At 44.6% G+C, this 16,556-nt stretch overlaps 1 long non-coding RNA gene across 3 annotated transcripts in view; it reads right to left on the bottom strand.

The window, feature by feature from the left end:
• Nucleotides 1-646: 646 nt before the first annotated feature.
• The window catches only part of LOC125393518 (uncharacterized), a 31,048-nt gene continuing 15,138 nt past the window's right edge, over nt 647-16,556 (bottom strand). Inside the window, exons 2-5 of one of the 3 annotated variants that reach the window (XR_015003361.2) lie at nt 13,435-13,739; nt 10,949-11,038; nt 3,319-3,390; nt 647-1,348 (exon numbers count right to left, since the gene is read on the bottom strand). This is a non-coding gene — a long non-coding RNA (uncharacterized LOC125393518). Of the gene's footprint in view, nt 1,349-3,318; nt 3,391-10,948; nt 11,039-13,079; nt 13,740-16,556 lie in introns of those variants that run through there. The other 2 variants (XR_007229831.3, XR_015738311.1) reach the window with 2 other exon arrangements.

Below are 16,556 nucleotides of genomic sequence, written 5' to 3'. Positions count from 1 at the left end.
GAAAGAAAGAAAGAAAGAAAAGAAGGAGGAAGAAAGGGATGGAAGGAAGGAGAAATGGAAGAAAGAAAAAAAAGAAGGAAGGGAAAGAGGAGGAAAAGATGAGAGGAGTGAAGGAAGGGAGGAAGGTGGAAAGGAAGGAGGGAAGGAGGGAAAGGAGGAAGGAGGAAGATTTACTTGGGCTCATAGATTGAGGGTTTACAGTCTGTCATGGCAGGCAATACATAGTGGGAAAGAGTGAGGCAATGGGTCACATCAAGATCACAGGCAGAAAACACAGAGGCAAATGATGTGCTTAGCTGGCTTTATATGTTCTCGTTTTCTTTCAGTCTAGGACACCAGTTCATGGAATGGTTGTAGGAGGGAGGCTGCTTGTTGGTTCCCAAATGTTCAGCCCCAAAATGATCACACAGAAACTATATTAATTAAATCAGTGCTTGGCCCATTAGCTCTAGCTTCTTATTGACTAACTCTTACATATTAAGTTAACTCATTCCTATTAATCTGTGTATCGCCACGTGGCTGTGGCTTACTGGCTCAAGTTTCAGCATCTGCCTCTGGCGGGGCTACATGGCTTCTCTCTGACTTCACCCTTCCCAGCATTCACCTTAATCTTCCCCACCTAGCTTCATTCTACCCTGTCACAGGCTCAAGAAAGTTTCTTTATTAACCAATGGTATTCACAGCATACAGAGGGGAATCCCATGTCACCTCCCCTTTTCTGTTTAAATAAAAAGGAAGATTTAACTTTAACATAGCAAAATTACATACAACAAAGCAGGTATCAAGCGAGAATTACAGTTTTTAATCTTTTATCATGACTAAGGAAAACTACATTATTACTATCTATTCTTCAACTTCATCAAAGACTCCAGAAGGATACAATATTATCTAAATAGACAGAAAGTACATTGTAAGCAACTTCCAAAACTCTAGAATTGACAGACATCTCACTGCCTGTCCAGTCACCCAAAGTTCTTCTGTACCATTGGCGCATCTATCTTCAGCCTACAGGCCCGTAGTATCCAGCAGACTTTTTTCATGAAGCAGGAAATTTCAAAGATAGTTCTTCCTATATTGGCAGTTTGTCAGTCACTTTCTTCTATGTTCTGTGGAATGTTTGACAGACTTTTTCATGTAGCAGAAACCCCAAAGAACCATCTCACCTTGAGGCAAGTTCAGCCGTCATTTCTCTGTGGGTCCTGCATGTTCAGTTTTTACAGCATACCATGAAGCAGTCCAGGCAAGAGCAGTTTCTTGCCCAAATGGCTAACGAACTCTGTGAAGAGCCTCTTTGATGCCCATCATCCTCTTGAGGTATCTTGGTGCAGCCAGGAACAGATGCATCTCACTGTAATAAAAAGTCCTAAGTTCTTAAACATTTTAAATGCCATATTCTGTAGTCTTTGAAAGATTTTAAGAATACATATCTAACTGTAATATATCTCTTTAGATCTAAGAAACCTAAAATGACTCCAAGCTTGACTATTATAGATGACTCTCTATTAACCTATATATCTTAATTATACATTACATTTTTAAATGAGCACAATACCTTAAGCAAGAGCAAAAAAATATATATAACAAAATTGACCTAAAACTTGTATCAATAGAGCAATATCCATACAAATGCAAATCTCTATATCATATCCCCCTTTAAATGTAAAGAAACATTTATAGACAATATTTGGGAATTTGGGTGTAGGTCTCTAGACTACTTCGTGCTGATTGGGGCACTGTTAATCAGGTCTTTCATGGTGTATCCTGTGTGCTAGGTTTATCTCAGTCAGCAGTTGGGTGAAGTAATTTTTTGGGGGTGTTCATGGGGACCTTTCAAGGGATCTTGGTTCATCAAACCATAGTAGTCTGGAAGGAATCCACAGGTTCTCATCTTCTGTGGAAACAAAAGAAGAACCTCTTTTCCAAAGCAACATATCCTTAGACCCATATTTTGAAGGCAAGATACATTTAAAGTATATATGTTGGTTACTTAGCTTCTTCACAGTCAAAAAATTCAAATAAAACACAACAATATACGTAATCTAGACTGTCTTGTATATTCCATCTTTACATGGCTTATTCTTTTTTACTTCTTTTAATCTATGACTGTCTGTACTCTGTCTCTTTAAAGACTTTACCTTTTTTAAAAAACCATTTACTTCTTTTTATAACTTCCTATATATTTTTTCTTTTCTCTCCCAAGCCTACATAAATTTATTCAACACTGTGATGCATTTAGAAGTCTTTTCCATCTGACTTTTCCATTTGCCTTTATTGTATATCTTTAATTCTTTACTGTCCAGGAACACTTCTTAAAATGCTAAGTGCTTCTTATGAACTTAAGCTATGCCGTTGCTAGGGGAAATATGACACTTCCTGCTTGCCCTGCCCAGCCCAGCATGGTGGAGCTGCTCACCACCTCTGAGAGCCATGCACAATGCCCCATCTCTAGGTACAATAGCTAGTCCATGTTGCCACCAAGCAAGCCATAGCATATTGCTCACAAATCCTATTCAAATGCTCAGTCTCCTGAAAGAACCAGAGGCCATGGTGGCAGCATGGCCCAGAAAGCCAGCATTTCAAAATGACGTGGCTTTATGTCTGCTGCCACTGAATCAGGAAAACCTCTCTTAAAGGAGCTGCAGCATGCTGCCAGCAAACATCAAGAAGCTGTGTTAATCTCTGTATTTTTGTGTCTAGAGTTTGTTTCCAAGCTCTCTCAGGTTTTAAAGTAGATTTTAGTTGCCCATGTGGGTGCCAATCTGCAGGAGAGAGGGCGTTTGTTGGTTCCTGACTGCTCTATCCTGAAATAATCACAAAAAACTATATTAATTAAATCACTGCTTGTACCATTAGCTCTAGCTTCTTACTGGATAACTCTTACATCAGAATTTAACCCATTTCTATTAATCTGTGTATTGCCATGTGGCTGTGGCTTACTGGCTAAAGTTCTAGCATCTGTCTGTCTCATGGCTTCTCTCTGACTCCACTCTTCTTTTTCCCAGTATTCAGCTTAGTCTTTCCTGTCCAGCTTCATTCTACCCTATCATGGGCTCAAGACAGTTTCTTTATTAACCAATGGTATTCACAGCATACAAAGGGGAATCCAATTTCAAATGGTGCCACCCACATCAGAGCATGTCTTCCGCTCAGTTAAAGTTTTCTGGAGCACACTTACAGACATGCCCAGAGCTGTGTCTTCTCGAGAATTCCAAGTCCAGGCAAGCTGACAGTGAAGGGTTTTCACACAAACTTCAAATGGATACCCAATGCAATATGTGGATATCCCAAATGATGTTATTTTATGAAGAAATTTCTTACTTTTTGCAATGAATGTCGCTATAGTGGCAAAGGATGATGATACCATGACAACTTGTCCCACCCAGAGGTATTCTGGTGAGAAAAAAAAACACATAACTGTAATATGATGGGCCAGCTTGTTGGGGTTTCTGTCCTGCCCAGTACCCCAACAGCCGGCAAGCAACAAAGAAAATCACACATAAGACTCCATAAGGTTATAAACTGATTGGCCCATAGGGTCAGGCTTCTTGCTAACTCTTATAACTTATATTAACCCATTATTCTGATCTATGTTAGCCATAATGGCTCCATACCTTTTTCAGCTGGGCAGGTCACATGCTGTCTCTTCGGTGGTCTGTACAGGAGTGGCTGAGAGAGCTTCTGCTTCCAGAATACTCCCAGTCTCTTTGCTCCACCCCTACTTCCTGTCTGGCTTTCCCGCCTATACTGCCTGCCTGGCCAATCAGCGTTTTATTAAAATATGATTGACAGAATACAGATAATTCTCCCGCACCACATAACACCAGTAGACCAAACTTTCAGATTTCTGCTTGGTAGAGGGGAAAGAACTTCCTCTATCAAAGGGCTGTTGTCAGGGGAAATAAGATAAGGTACAGCCAGCATTTAGAGTCTGGCATGTCACAGGCTCTCAAGAGGTGGTAGTGGACATTGTCCTTATATGCTAGAATATTGGAATGGAATGGCCCTGGGGTAATCTGGTTGGAAAGAGTCACCGGAGGTCACGCCTGAAGCTGTAATATTTGCAGATCACCTTCGCTGCATCAGCTTAGGTCCTGCGTGACAATAAAAATATATTTACACTTCTCCAAAGATGCTTTTATTCACACCTCTCACAAGGCTGTGAACATATTTATGTCAAATAACAACAGTGTTATTGTTTTTGAGCAATCTGAAGTATCTTCAACGAGTGGTGGCAGAGGAATTAAAATTTCCCTGATTCTTGTAAATCACCCATAAGCGCTTTTAGAAATTGGAATGTCTACGTATGAGGGACACTGGGCAGAGTCAAGGGCTGACCCTGGATCTGTCTCTGCCACTCATCAATGGTGTAACATAAGGAAATGATTTCTTGGGGCTTCAATATTTTCACTTATAAAACAAGAAGGTGGTGATGGCAGTGGTGGGAGCTGTTTCTGAACAGCCTGTGACAATGATGCAAACATTATCACCAGCCCAGTGAGCAGGACCAGACATCCTGAAGAATCTCCTACACACTAGATCTGCTTCTGTTCCAAAGATGTGGAAAGAAGCTGGCAGCAAACCTGCTGGAGAAACAGCTTGCTTCTTGTTCCATCTAATTATCGATTCTCCACATGATTCTGGGTCTCCAGCATCTCTTTTACCCCAAATTTACTTGTGTGAGTCCTGGCTTGGAAACAGCAGCCATGGAGATGTATTCCAGTTAGTATGAGACCATTAATACAGCTCTCCTCAGGACAGGGATCCATGGAGATGTATTCCAGTTAGTATGAGACCATTAATACGCCTCTTCTCAGGACAGGGAAATTTTAAAATAGAGACAGAGAGAGGAAAACACCCTGTGAAAATGGAGGCAGAGGTTGGACCCATGTTGCTATAAGCCAAGGGACACCAGTAACTGGCAGAAACTAGGAGAAAGTTTGGCAACAGAGTCTCTTTCAGGGGCTTTCAGAAGGAGCTAACCTTGGCTTTCTAGCCAAGGAGGTACCAGTCCCATCTTCAGGGTTGGTGAAGATAGTCATGTGGCCGAGATTGTCATGTGTGTTGGAATGTTGGAACGTGGACACTCCCAATGAGGTTATTTGACATCTGACACCTCCTTCATTTACAACGCTTTGAAATGTTACCAGCTGGACAAGATGGTGGTTCTCATTCTCTTGTGATGATCAGAGCTGCCCAAATGATGGACCAAAAGCTGTACTTGGCTTTTATAATAGGAAAGCAGGGCATATTAAGTGTACTGTCATATGAACTTTAAAACAGTTCTTGAAATGCATAAACACATGTGTCTGTGCATGTGTGTGCGAAAAATAATTGAACACATTCTCTGGGAGAGGAAAACCCTTTGCTTTCAAAATACCTTTGGATACAACCTCTGCTAAGACCTGTGATTGGTTCTCCTAGACAGAGGAGGTCCACACTCACTGCTAGAGACAGACAGTGCATAGGAACACAAGATGATCCTTCTTCCTGTAATAATAGTAGATAGCATCAGGAAGCATTTTAAGTGTCCTGCGATAGGGACTTCTGACTGATACCCAGACTGGCCAGCTCAGGGCTCTGCAGGAACACAGACCAGCCAGTCTTTCTTTAGGGCCACTGGAGGGGGACTGATGCCATGCACCCTGTGTTGCACTTCTCAGTGTATATCACTGTCGCTGTGCCTTGCATGGAATATTGGAGCTGAACTCCCTAGAAAGTGCTTTTGCCTGGTCTGGGCTGTGTCCTGCCTCTTAAGACATGTTTCTGTTGACTGACTTTATTGACCTATGAATATAAAGTGTCTCCACCGAGCAGGTCTGAAGACATCTTGAAGACCTCCAGTGTGGGTGGCAATGAGCCTACAGCCACTAAGAGTGTGACAGACAGCACCATGCAGAATCCGTGAACCACCCAGGACGGGAGAGCAGCAATGCCTGAGCATGGGACTGAGACCCAAGAAGCTTCAAAGTAGCAGTGGTCTGGATGAAGGAGGGTTTGTATTCATAGAGTCCTTCCAAATCCTTATATCCTTAGCCCTGGAGTGGGGAGATCTTGCCAGGCCTGGGGACCTAGGACTCTTCCCTGCAACACAGGTTGCGGTGTCCCAGACCTTCAATGAGGCCCGTCCATCCACACAGTCACAGGAACGATATGGAAGCCGTCTCAGAGGACCCTGCCCACTTCTGTTCCTTGTTGGAACCACCCGCCTACACCCCCTACTGCTTTTGATCTTCCTCCCACTCGGCTTGGCCCAGCTCGGAGGTCTCCTGCTGCGTTGCCCCAGGATGGGTCCCCAGCTCACAGGGTTTCACTCCCTCTATCACAGCTCAGATCTGACCTCCTGCCTGCTGCACTGTGGCAGTAGGAACCCTCTGAGGTCCCCAGGAGGGAACAAAGGAGAAAGGTAACTTGGGGCTGAACCGCGGAGGGGTTTGTAGGCTAGGAACAAGTTAGGTAGATGTATTTTGATGGTCAGTGAGAATTGCCCCGTCCCTGGCCTCCTGAATTGCACAATAACGGAGTGATTACAGACAGTGGTCAGGGACTCAGGCTCTGGTCACTTCCCAGCTGAAGCCATTTCCTGCCAAAGAGGGCATGGCCGAATTCATTAACCTCTTGGTGCCTCAGCTCGCCCATCTCTAAGATGGCAGTGGTAAGAACAGCTTGTTACTGGGTTCTTAGGTGGCCCGATGTCATCACGTGCGCGTGAGAGCTCCCGGCTCTGTGAATCTGCCCTGAGCCACGGCTGTTTAGGAAGCTGCCATCAGCTAGCGTTGGAAGAACACCAGCAGCCTGCTGGATGCGCAGCTGCAGTGAGCCTCCAACGCTCTTTCCTGCCTTCTGCACGACAGGCCTCTACCTCTCCTCTTAGCATTCATCTTTTCCTTCCTCCGCTGGCCCCTGGCCCAGTCTGGCTCTGATGACCTCAGAGGGACCACTGTAGCTGCTTCCCTCAGCTTCCTGCTCATGCCTCATTCTACTCCAGCTTCCCTACTTGCGGCTGCCCGGGTCCCTTCCTTTAGTTTTGAGACCCTCTGTGATCTGACCCTTGTCTGAAGTTCTCAGAAGAATGAGAACCTGAGAAGTCTGAACCCAGGTTCAAATGTGAGTCACACTACATCTGAGTGGTGAAGTTTTGATTTTTCTATTTATGGAAAACAACAACAAACAAACAAGCAAAAAAAGATGGACCATACCTGCCTTGTCAACCAGACAAGAATGCTTGAGGTGAGGTGTGGATGGTTGTAACCCAGACAACAGATTGCTGTTTTGGGACCTCACTGTCTTCCTTTCTTCAGGGATTGGTCCATGCTTTTCACTTCCCTGTAGGGTCTTTCTTGTCACCCTGAGTCACCATTGTCCAAATTAGTTTTTCATTTAGAGCTGGTCACACGCTGTGTTTTGAGAATCTTCCCTCTTTCCTCCATTGGAAGTCATTTTCTGTTTGTATTTTCTGTGTCTGATGCAACCCAACTCTCAGATGCGCCTTCCTGGGTCTGCATTCAAACCCCTCCTCCATTGGAGTTGCCCTGTATTTCCCATGCATCACCCACCCACCCACTCAACGGGTGCTGAGGAGCCCTTGCTCAAAGGGTGGGAAGGTGTAGATGGATGAATGCCCTGAGGCAGGATGGGTATAAAGGGATGGACCTGAGATGGCAGCTATCTAATAGCCCCCCCCTCCCTCTCCCTCCTCCTCTCCTTCTCTTCTTCCCTCTCTCTTTCTTGATTGCATATTTTCTTGCTTTTTGTTGTGACAGAGACTTTGTAGCCCTGGTTGGCTTCAAACTCAAAATTCCTATGTAATTGAGGATGGCCCTGAACTCATGATCCTCTTGTCACTATTCCGGAGTTCTGAGATTATAGGCGTGTGCACACACCGGGTTATGCAAAGCACTGAGTGCTGAGGAGTAAACCCAGGCCTTTGTGCCTGCCAGGCAAACATGTTACCAACTGAGCTACATTCTCAGTCTCTGGGTAGCCATTCTCAGCATGTGGCCCAGATGTTACACACAGGATGAATCCAGAGTACTTAGAGAAAAGGGATTCTGGTGCAGAAATGGAAGGAGTGGTCAGAGAGGGGCCTCGTCTAGGCCATGCGCAGACCAACTGTTTACTTAAAAATGTATATGTTGCTCACTCCTTCAGGTGAGGACAGGAGGTTGACATGCTCCCAGGGGCATGACACTCCTGCTGGAGATTCTCAGAAAGTGCCTTCTAGAATGGGATATGGAGGCTGGGATCCCACCGGAGCAGAGTCTCTGACACAGACCAGGTTCCATACATAGACACACACAATGAGTTGTGGGGAACTGGAACACCATATGGAACAAAAGGCCTTGGGGACATTTGTGATTCCATAGCTCTCTCCCTGGACACAGTAAAGCCCATGGCCCCAGCAGGTCTAAGGTCGGTGCATCCTGGAATGAACCCTCTTCACTGTCCCCAACTCCTATTCCTAAGCCACACATTCCTCCAGCTGTGCTCTATCCGAAGCAGTTTAATGCCTGATGTCTATCTCCATATGGAGCTCTGTTTTACCATGAGGCCTTTGGAAAATGATTTTCTTTCTTTTTTGTTATTTATTTATTTATTTATATCTCTTTGAAACAGATGTCAGCCAAAGCTCCCAGCCCAAAGGGCAGGTTCAAGGCTTCGAGATGGGTCTGAATGTCCCTTTAACATCATTCCCTCTAATACCCCAATATACCTCAAGTCATTACCCTGTTTTTATAAGACGTTCTGAACCATATGTTCGGGAACTAATTAGGCATACAATTCAAGCCCTGGGATCAGGTGGCACTCTGTTGAAATATCTTAACCTTTCATGATTATCTTAATTTAGAGAAAATTCAAAACACATTCGGAAGTCTCAGAAAATGAAGCAAGTAGGAATTTACTGGCTGCTTTTCTTGATGTTAGGATCGTTTCTTTACAAGCGCAGCCCAGGTCTCCCGGGAAATTGTCAGGACTCACTCACAGCTTGCAGAGATATGACGGGGACTAGGCCTCCGTGACTTTTTCCAGCTTGTGTCGAGCAATGCGCAGTTCCCAGCTCCACTGTCATCCATGCATGAGACAGAAGGAAGACTAAAAGAGTGGGAACAGCGCTTGGGAGCTTTACCTCCTTTTCTGATAAGGCATACAATACATTGATGAGAAATATCCCTGTAGTCTGTATTGTCCGGGAAGATTCATAACCTGCACTCACAGAACTATTTTCCCATTGGCTGTGGGGAATGACAGATAGGAGATTCTATATATGGAATTCTAAATCCCAGGTTTGTTCCGGAACCTCTAGGAGGGCTGGGGTTCTTGTATCCTTTGCCTCTGTGTGGTGTGACTGCAATGTATATCACAACGTATATCAATGTATACCACAAGTTCTTTGAGCTGTTTTCTGGACCCATCTTTCCAGAGGTCTGCTCTGTATAGCCTATGCTTTAAAGAACTCCTGACAATAGAGGCCCAGATAGTGCTGGATGACTGGGTCCGCTCCCAAAAGCCACTCCTTTTTGATGTTCCTTTGACAGTTAAACTTGTGGAATAAAGTTTCCAGCCAAAGTACCTGGTCAAATTTAAATTTCTGATAGGTATGCGTAAGTCCTTTTATAACTCCAAGTGTATTCTAAGTACAGAAAAAGAGACGATTCCACCAAATAACTGCTGGCTACAATTCTAAATCTCAGGTTAACTGGGAATCTTGTATTTTATTTGTTAGGTCTTGTAGATAAACTTCAAGATACAGTCTAATGGAGATGGTAAGTTTTGAGGTTGCCAACAAGAAGCAAAATTGAATCAGACCCTGCACTGGTGATAATTCCTCGTAGACCTCAACCCAGCTCCATGAAGTAGGGCCTGTGAGTGACCCGAAGCTCAGAGATGTCAAGTGACTCCCCTAAAGTTTCCCATCTGCATGGCTAGCCCAGCTTTGCTAGACTTCAAAGCCAGGACCCCTTCGATGCTACCCCAGTGCCAAGCTGATGGTTATCTTTCCTGAGTTCTCATTTTCCCAGCTTGCTCTGGCTCCTCTCAACTTCTTCCCCATTTTTCCCCCCCACAAATGTTCAAGGAGAGATTCACTCCCGTCAGATCAATGTCACTGTTGTAATGAAAACCACCACCCAAGCCCACGGAGGACGAGGTCTGTGAACCCTAATGAGAATGGTTCCGATTATGTAGAAAGCAACCTCGTGGTTATTCTAATGTTACAAGTAAATATAAAACATTTAGAAATACTTGGCCTGGCCTTTTTTTTAAGTACAGATGTCTGAGTCTCTGCCAGTTTGTTGTTAAAATTGCTACGGTGGTTGGGTACAAAGATTGCTGTGGAAATAAAAGCTGATGCTCTCCGGACACCTGTTTTGACTTTGCAGAGAACCTGGTGATGATGAGGTCAGAGTGGCTCTCGCTCAGAACTCCGATATTCACAACCCAGTCTCTGCTCTGCTGAAGAATCACGTGGCGCGGCCATTGTCCCCTGAACCTCCAGCCTCAGCTACTGCCATCCTTTCCCTCACTCTCCAGGGCATCTTCCAACTCACCCTGCATGTGCACTTGCCAGACCCTTGGTTAGGGGCTCGTCCCCTGCTCTTGTTCTGGCTGGTAGCTCCTCTTCCTCCCCCATCTTCTCCAGCTCCAGTCACGGATGTTACACGGCTCCATTGGATTCCTTTATTTCCTGCAACTCTCTGACCCCCTCTTCTTTACTTCAAGTCTTGCCACCAGAAGGTAAACTCTACCAAGGTGGGGACCCTAATGTTGTGCCCATCTGCTTTGTCACCCAACACCCAAGGCAGCGTAGAGTAGATACAAGTTGCTCCGTAAACATTTGCTGAACAAGTGATCCATCCGGGCACCCAATGTCCTGCACTCCTCATCTCTTCTGAGGTCATATGGGGAAGTAACACCCTCCATACACCCACCCTCCACACACCGCACTACTCACTGAGAACCCCTCCTCCAAAGAGGAGATGCCGTATTTCTGGGGGTGTGCTCAGAACCACATCAGGGGACTCCTCGTCGCAACAGGATTTCCCTACGGTAACAGGTTAAGCAGAAGTTTCAAGGTTCACAGGCATCAGTGTGACCCTAATAATCTTCCCATTGCAAGCGGATGTGTAGCTGAGACATGCATGCAGAATGCAGGCACTGCTGAACAACTTTGCTTGCTCCGTGCAGGTCCTTCCCTCGCTGCAGTGGTTCCTCTCTGTGCAGCTGCCTGCCATTGGTCCTTAATATTTTATTGCACACATGCTGTGTTTCCTCCACGTTGTCCCCTCCCTGCCTGTTATCTGGCTATAGAGAGCACCCTGCCCTGACAGCACACCCTCAGACACTCGTCAGACATCCAGCCTAACATGGAGGTCACCATCTTTCCCTTCCAGTCCTGCTTTGGCTGCTGCTTCTGTCACCCTGGAACGCCTTTGTTCTTTGTCCTCATCGCCTTCTGCATGAGTCTGATTTTGGGATGCTTTGAGAGAAAGTGCTGGGCTCGTTCCTCTCTCCCCAACAGAGTGCTGTTTGCTAATGTTGTTGAACTGGATACAGGATCTCATAACTTCAAGTCTTCAGCTCTGAGCCTAACACTGCAGTGCCCGGTGCTATGGGTGATAAAGCTATACCTTCCCTACTCCACAGGGAGAGGTAACATGGTTCAACATGGCTACTGGATCAGGCACTCTAGTGTGTGTGAGAGAGAGAGAGAGAGACAGAGAGAGAGAGACAGACAGAGAGAGAGAGAGAGAGAGAGAGAGAGAGAAAGAGAGAGAGAGAACAAGTCCCACCCTGTATTGTAAATGTGGAGGACAGAGGACAATTTGCAGGAGGAGGTTCTCTCTTTTCATTACGTGGGTTCTGAGGATGAATTCAGATCATAATGCTTGGTTGCAAGCACCCTTACCACTGAGCCATTTCTCTGGCCCCACCTTGTATTTTGAGATATGGTGTCTCTTTGGAACTCAAGAAGTAAGTTAGGCTGGCTAGTTCACAAGTCCCAGGCATCAATCAGACTGCCTGTCTGGCAGCTCTGGAATCTAAGCTGTACACTATCTTGTCTGACTTTTTACATGGGTTCTGGAGATGAACCCAGGTCTTCACACTTAAAGGGCAAGCTTTTCACCAATGAAGCACCCAAGCCAGTGTCTTCAGGACCTTGCTACTTTAAACACCCAGAAAACAGCTCTTTCCTTGTTTCATTCAGATGTTTCCCTGTTGGGTGACCAAAAGCCCAAGACAACTATTCTTAGGTTTTCTGCACACATATCTCCCATTCCTAACTTGCCTGAATATTTTATGCCAAAACTCAGTTCTCAAAATTAAAAAAAAAAATCCTTCAGAAATTCAATTGCTAACACTGAACACATGAGTTGGAGAACTGGAGATCTGGGTGGAAACAATACCCTGCTTTTGCCAGGTAAAAGCTGCCACGTACACGAACACGCATTAACATTTATCTCAGGCGGGTCGTAATTAGAGCATGCCACTCACACAGGGTCCTAAGCCACTTGGAAAAGATGGCAACAAGGCCTGGAGAATCACACACATCGGAAGCCAAGGATCCTCTCTTTCTGCGTGATCTCGGAGACTTAGAAGTATTCTGCAAGCAATGTGGCTTGGACCTGAAGCCTGGGGCATGCAACACAACTGAAGCCACAGGCTAAATTTAAACACGCCTCTTGGGTGCAGAATCTGGACCCATTATTGGAGACACAGATATGTGTCGAATTTCTACATCTGTGACACACGAGGTGGTAAGCTAAAATCTAGATGGCTGACAATCTTTCTAAGGCTACTATCTCAAATAGAGCCTTGGTTAGTGTTGGGTCCGTTGTCATGTTTTCAATGACAGATGACTGTCAAAGAGGGACTTCATAAAAACGTTTCCCCAAAGCCCTCGTGGAGGACAGCAGCAGGAGGAAACACTCCATCACTAGCAAAGTGACACTAATGTATTCTATTAGATTTGCTTATCATGTTAAAGAGCGTATTAAAAGGAAATGTTTGGAAATAGGATGCCAAGCCGTGGGGTGATGGATGGAGAATTCCTAATTTGGAAAAAATGTGCTAAGACGACATGATTGATGGGAGTGACCTACTTTATTTTATAAGAAAGTATGAGTTGCCTCAGGCCCATTGGTACACATATTTGGAAAAAGTTGTGTTTTTTTCCACATTAAGTTTTTATTAACATTTTCAAAAGAGCAAAAGCACCATAGAAGGATGTAAGTCTCGACTTGTCAATGCAGATGTGTTTGTAGTGACTTGCTTGCTGGAAGCACTTCCCAGCAAGGCACACTCCTTTTCAACAGAACACCTGATGGGGAGAAACGTAACACCCTTTCCCTGATAAAACTGACAAGGAAGGGGTATTATTTATTTGTTTATTTATTTTATTTGACGTTCAGACAGATCTTCCGGTCTTTGGGTACTTACAAGTAGTGATCCTGGAGTGATTTACATCTCCCCAGGGCTGAGACACTCTCTGCTGCAAGCAAAGATCATGGCTGAATTAACCATTTTGCTTCATCCTTAGATGTCAGACCCCAGAGCTGAGGATCAGTCTTCATTAAACAGATCTTCATTTGGGAAGCCGGAACCGGGACTCTACGGTTTATTTCAGGTTGTGGGCGGCCAGAACACAGCTGGTGGCAGACAGACACACTGCTACCATTGAAGTATTGTCGCCAGCTGGTTTGAGAACCCAGGAGACACCTTTGGTGTAGTGAAGAAGGCAGAATCTAAAGGAAAGATATCCATAGTAAGAAGTGGAGGTGGGAGACTTATGGCTTCTCATCTTTATTGAGGGCTTTTTATCAGCTTGTAACAAATGACTGGGATTGCTGGATGCCTCAGGTCCTAGAAATTTCACTTCTAGAAACTTCTTGTAAAGAAATCCTTTAAGAAGAGACACAGTGTATCAAAACTTAAATGATTTACCTGTTTCTGGTTGGAATGGCTGACCATGGAAAAGGCTACAATTCTCTCCCGAATTAGCCCATGCATTTTACACAATTCCAGTACAACTCATGATTAAAATTACTAGAAGACTGGTTCTAAAAATTATCTCAGAGAATAGATGCATGAGAATAGACAATTTTTCTAGAATGAAAAATGAGAGGAAACTGTCTTAATTGATTTAAAAATATATTCTATGTTCCATTTTGCTTGCTAACACGTCTGCTATTTCCACAACATTATTTACTAATGACTTTCACTTCACGATCCTGTAGTAGGTCAAAACAATAAAATACAAAATCAAAAAGGAGGTAGAGGCTGTTTTCCTACAATACAAAAAGGTTAGATGGTAGCAACATGGTATTGTAATAACTATTTACTTGTTTGAAGGGGAAGGAATATTTGTTTTGTGCTTTGTGACACATTCACAGAGAAAAAAATCCAAGTGCATTAAAGATGAACACACCGCTTACGGAAACAAAATGTACAGAACAGGTTATGGGGTGAAATAAGTCCAGAGTCTGAGAGTGAGGACTTAAGAAAAACAGACCTCAGACCCCATCGTAGGCACTTGCCGCCTGGTCTGACCACTTGAGTTTGATCCCGTGGTGGAGTGACAGAACTCCCCTTGCATCAGTCAATCAATCGATCGATCAGTCAGTAAGTATATTAAAAATGGAATCTTTTAGAATAAAAAGACCATCAAAAACCAGAGGCCCAGAGTCACAAAAACAGAGAGTAAAATAATAAATGAAACCAAAACAAGCGCCACCACTCCAAAAGAAATGTTGGAAAGATGGAAGCAAGCTTTCTACAAAGAAATATAGAGCAGCACTAAGCACAGCAGTGATCAAACAAGCTAAAACCAGAACAATACATTTTCACCCAATTCTAGTTTCTGTCTAACAATTGTGTGTGCATGTGTGTCTGTCTGTCTGTCTAACAGGTGTATGTATTCGTCAACAGTAACAGGATGGGAGAGGTACCTTTTAAGCTTGACTTTTGGCTCTTCTATCATATTTTTTCTGATCATATAATTGTTGTTGTCTTTGTTGTTGAGACAGGGTCTCATGCGGCTGGCTGGTTTCAACCTCACTCTGCAAGCCAAGGAACTACTGATCCTCCCTGTCTCCACCTCCTAAATGTTGGGTTTCTGGTGTTCACTGCCGCAACCAGCTTACATGATCCTGTGGCTAACCCAGGGCTTCCTGAATGCTGGGCAAGAACTCAACCAGCCACACCACTTTCTAGACTCTCATATATTATGTTTATAATAAAAACATTATACGCACATGGCCATTTTGCTTGGAAACGTAGGGCAACCTTTTCAGAGTGTCTGGCATAGAAGACCCAGAGCTGGGTCTACTGATGCTCAGGCTCTTGGGGTCTCCTAAGAGTCTAGTCTTTCTACTGAGAAGCTCACAAGACCACAGCATAGCCTCTCCACCAAAGGAGACCCCAGTGCCCTGAAAACCCCATTTCTGGAACACCTCACATAACTGACTTGATCAAGAGTGTTGTGGAGTCTCCTGCCACAGTCTAGGGTGACTTTTGGCCCCAACTCCTCACTTGGTGTCTGGTGTTTCTGGACTTTTGTTACTGGGATCAAGATTGGCTGGGCCAGTTCTCTGGTGCAAGGTTTGAAGACTCTCCCAGAGGGGACTGTCTTCTCTCAGGAACTGTCTACCCTCTACACACTTGTCAGTCAACTGCAGGTGTCTTTGGTTCCCATTTGTATCCCACAGTCTACTAAGGGCACAGACGGTGAGCATATGACAGTTTGCTGAATCAGTGGACTGGCCAGGGAGACCTTGAATCCTGTCTCTAGTCCTCTCAGATCTAACCCCAGGCCATTTCTGTTCCCACCCGGGGCTCCTTCTTCCCTTCTGCAATATAGGTGTGATGTAGTCCATAAGGACACGAAGCCATTTTGCATGGAGAGGAGCATTGCCAGGCTTCCTTTGAGAACTAAGGCACTGAAGATTAGAGGCCAAGAGTGATACAAATAGTAGTATTTGTCCTCTAGAACCGTGTAAGAGACAAACTTCTGGGCTTATCTCCAAGGGAGTTTGTATATGACTAAGTTGGATGGGAAGACCTACCCTAACTGTGGGTTGCCATCTTCCATAGAGTTCAAGACTAAATAAAAAGGAGAAAGCAAGCTGAGTACCAGCATTCTTCTCTGTCTGCCTCCTGACTGCCCCCATGATGATAGACTGTACCCTTGACTCTGAGCCAAAATAAATCTCTTCCTCTTTAAGGAGCTTTGGCCGAACACTTTGTCATAACCATGAGAAAAGAATCTAATGTGTGGGGAGATCCAGAGAAAGATTGTCGGGGAGTGTGGAGGAGCACATCCATGCTTCTGTTCTGGACTCATCTTCATCAGCTTCTGGCAGATGCCCAGGAATGAATGTATGGATGGATGGTGACATCTTCCCATAATTTTCCATCATTGAAATCAGAAGTGCGGGACTAAAAATGATTTTATAGGTCACACTGTCCTATGTCTTCTCTCAGAAACCCCGGAACAAGGTTGCAGAGACCACGCTTTAGAACAGGTTGTATGCGCTGGCTTGAAGACATCAGCCAAAGCTAGG

The sequence above is a fragment of the Myodes glareolus genome, chromosome 7, assembly GCF_982192425.1.
Source record: "Myodes glareolus chromosome 7, mMyoGla1.1, whole genome shotgun sequence".
Classification (NCBI taxonomy): domain Eukaryota; kingdom Metazoa; phylum Chordata; class Mammalia; order Rodentia; family Cricetidae; genus Myodes; species Myodes glareolus.
This window is presented reverse-complemented; position numbering and strand designations above follow the sequence as displayed.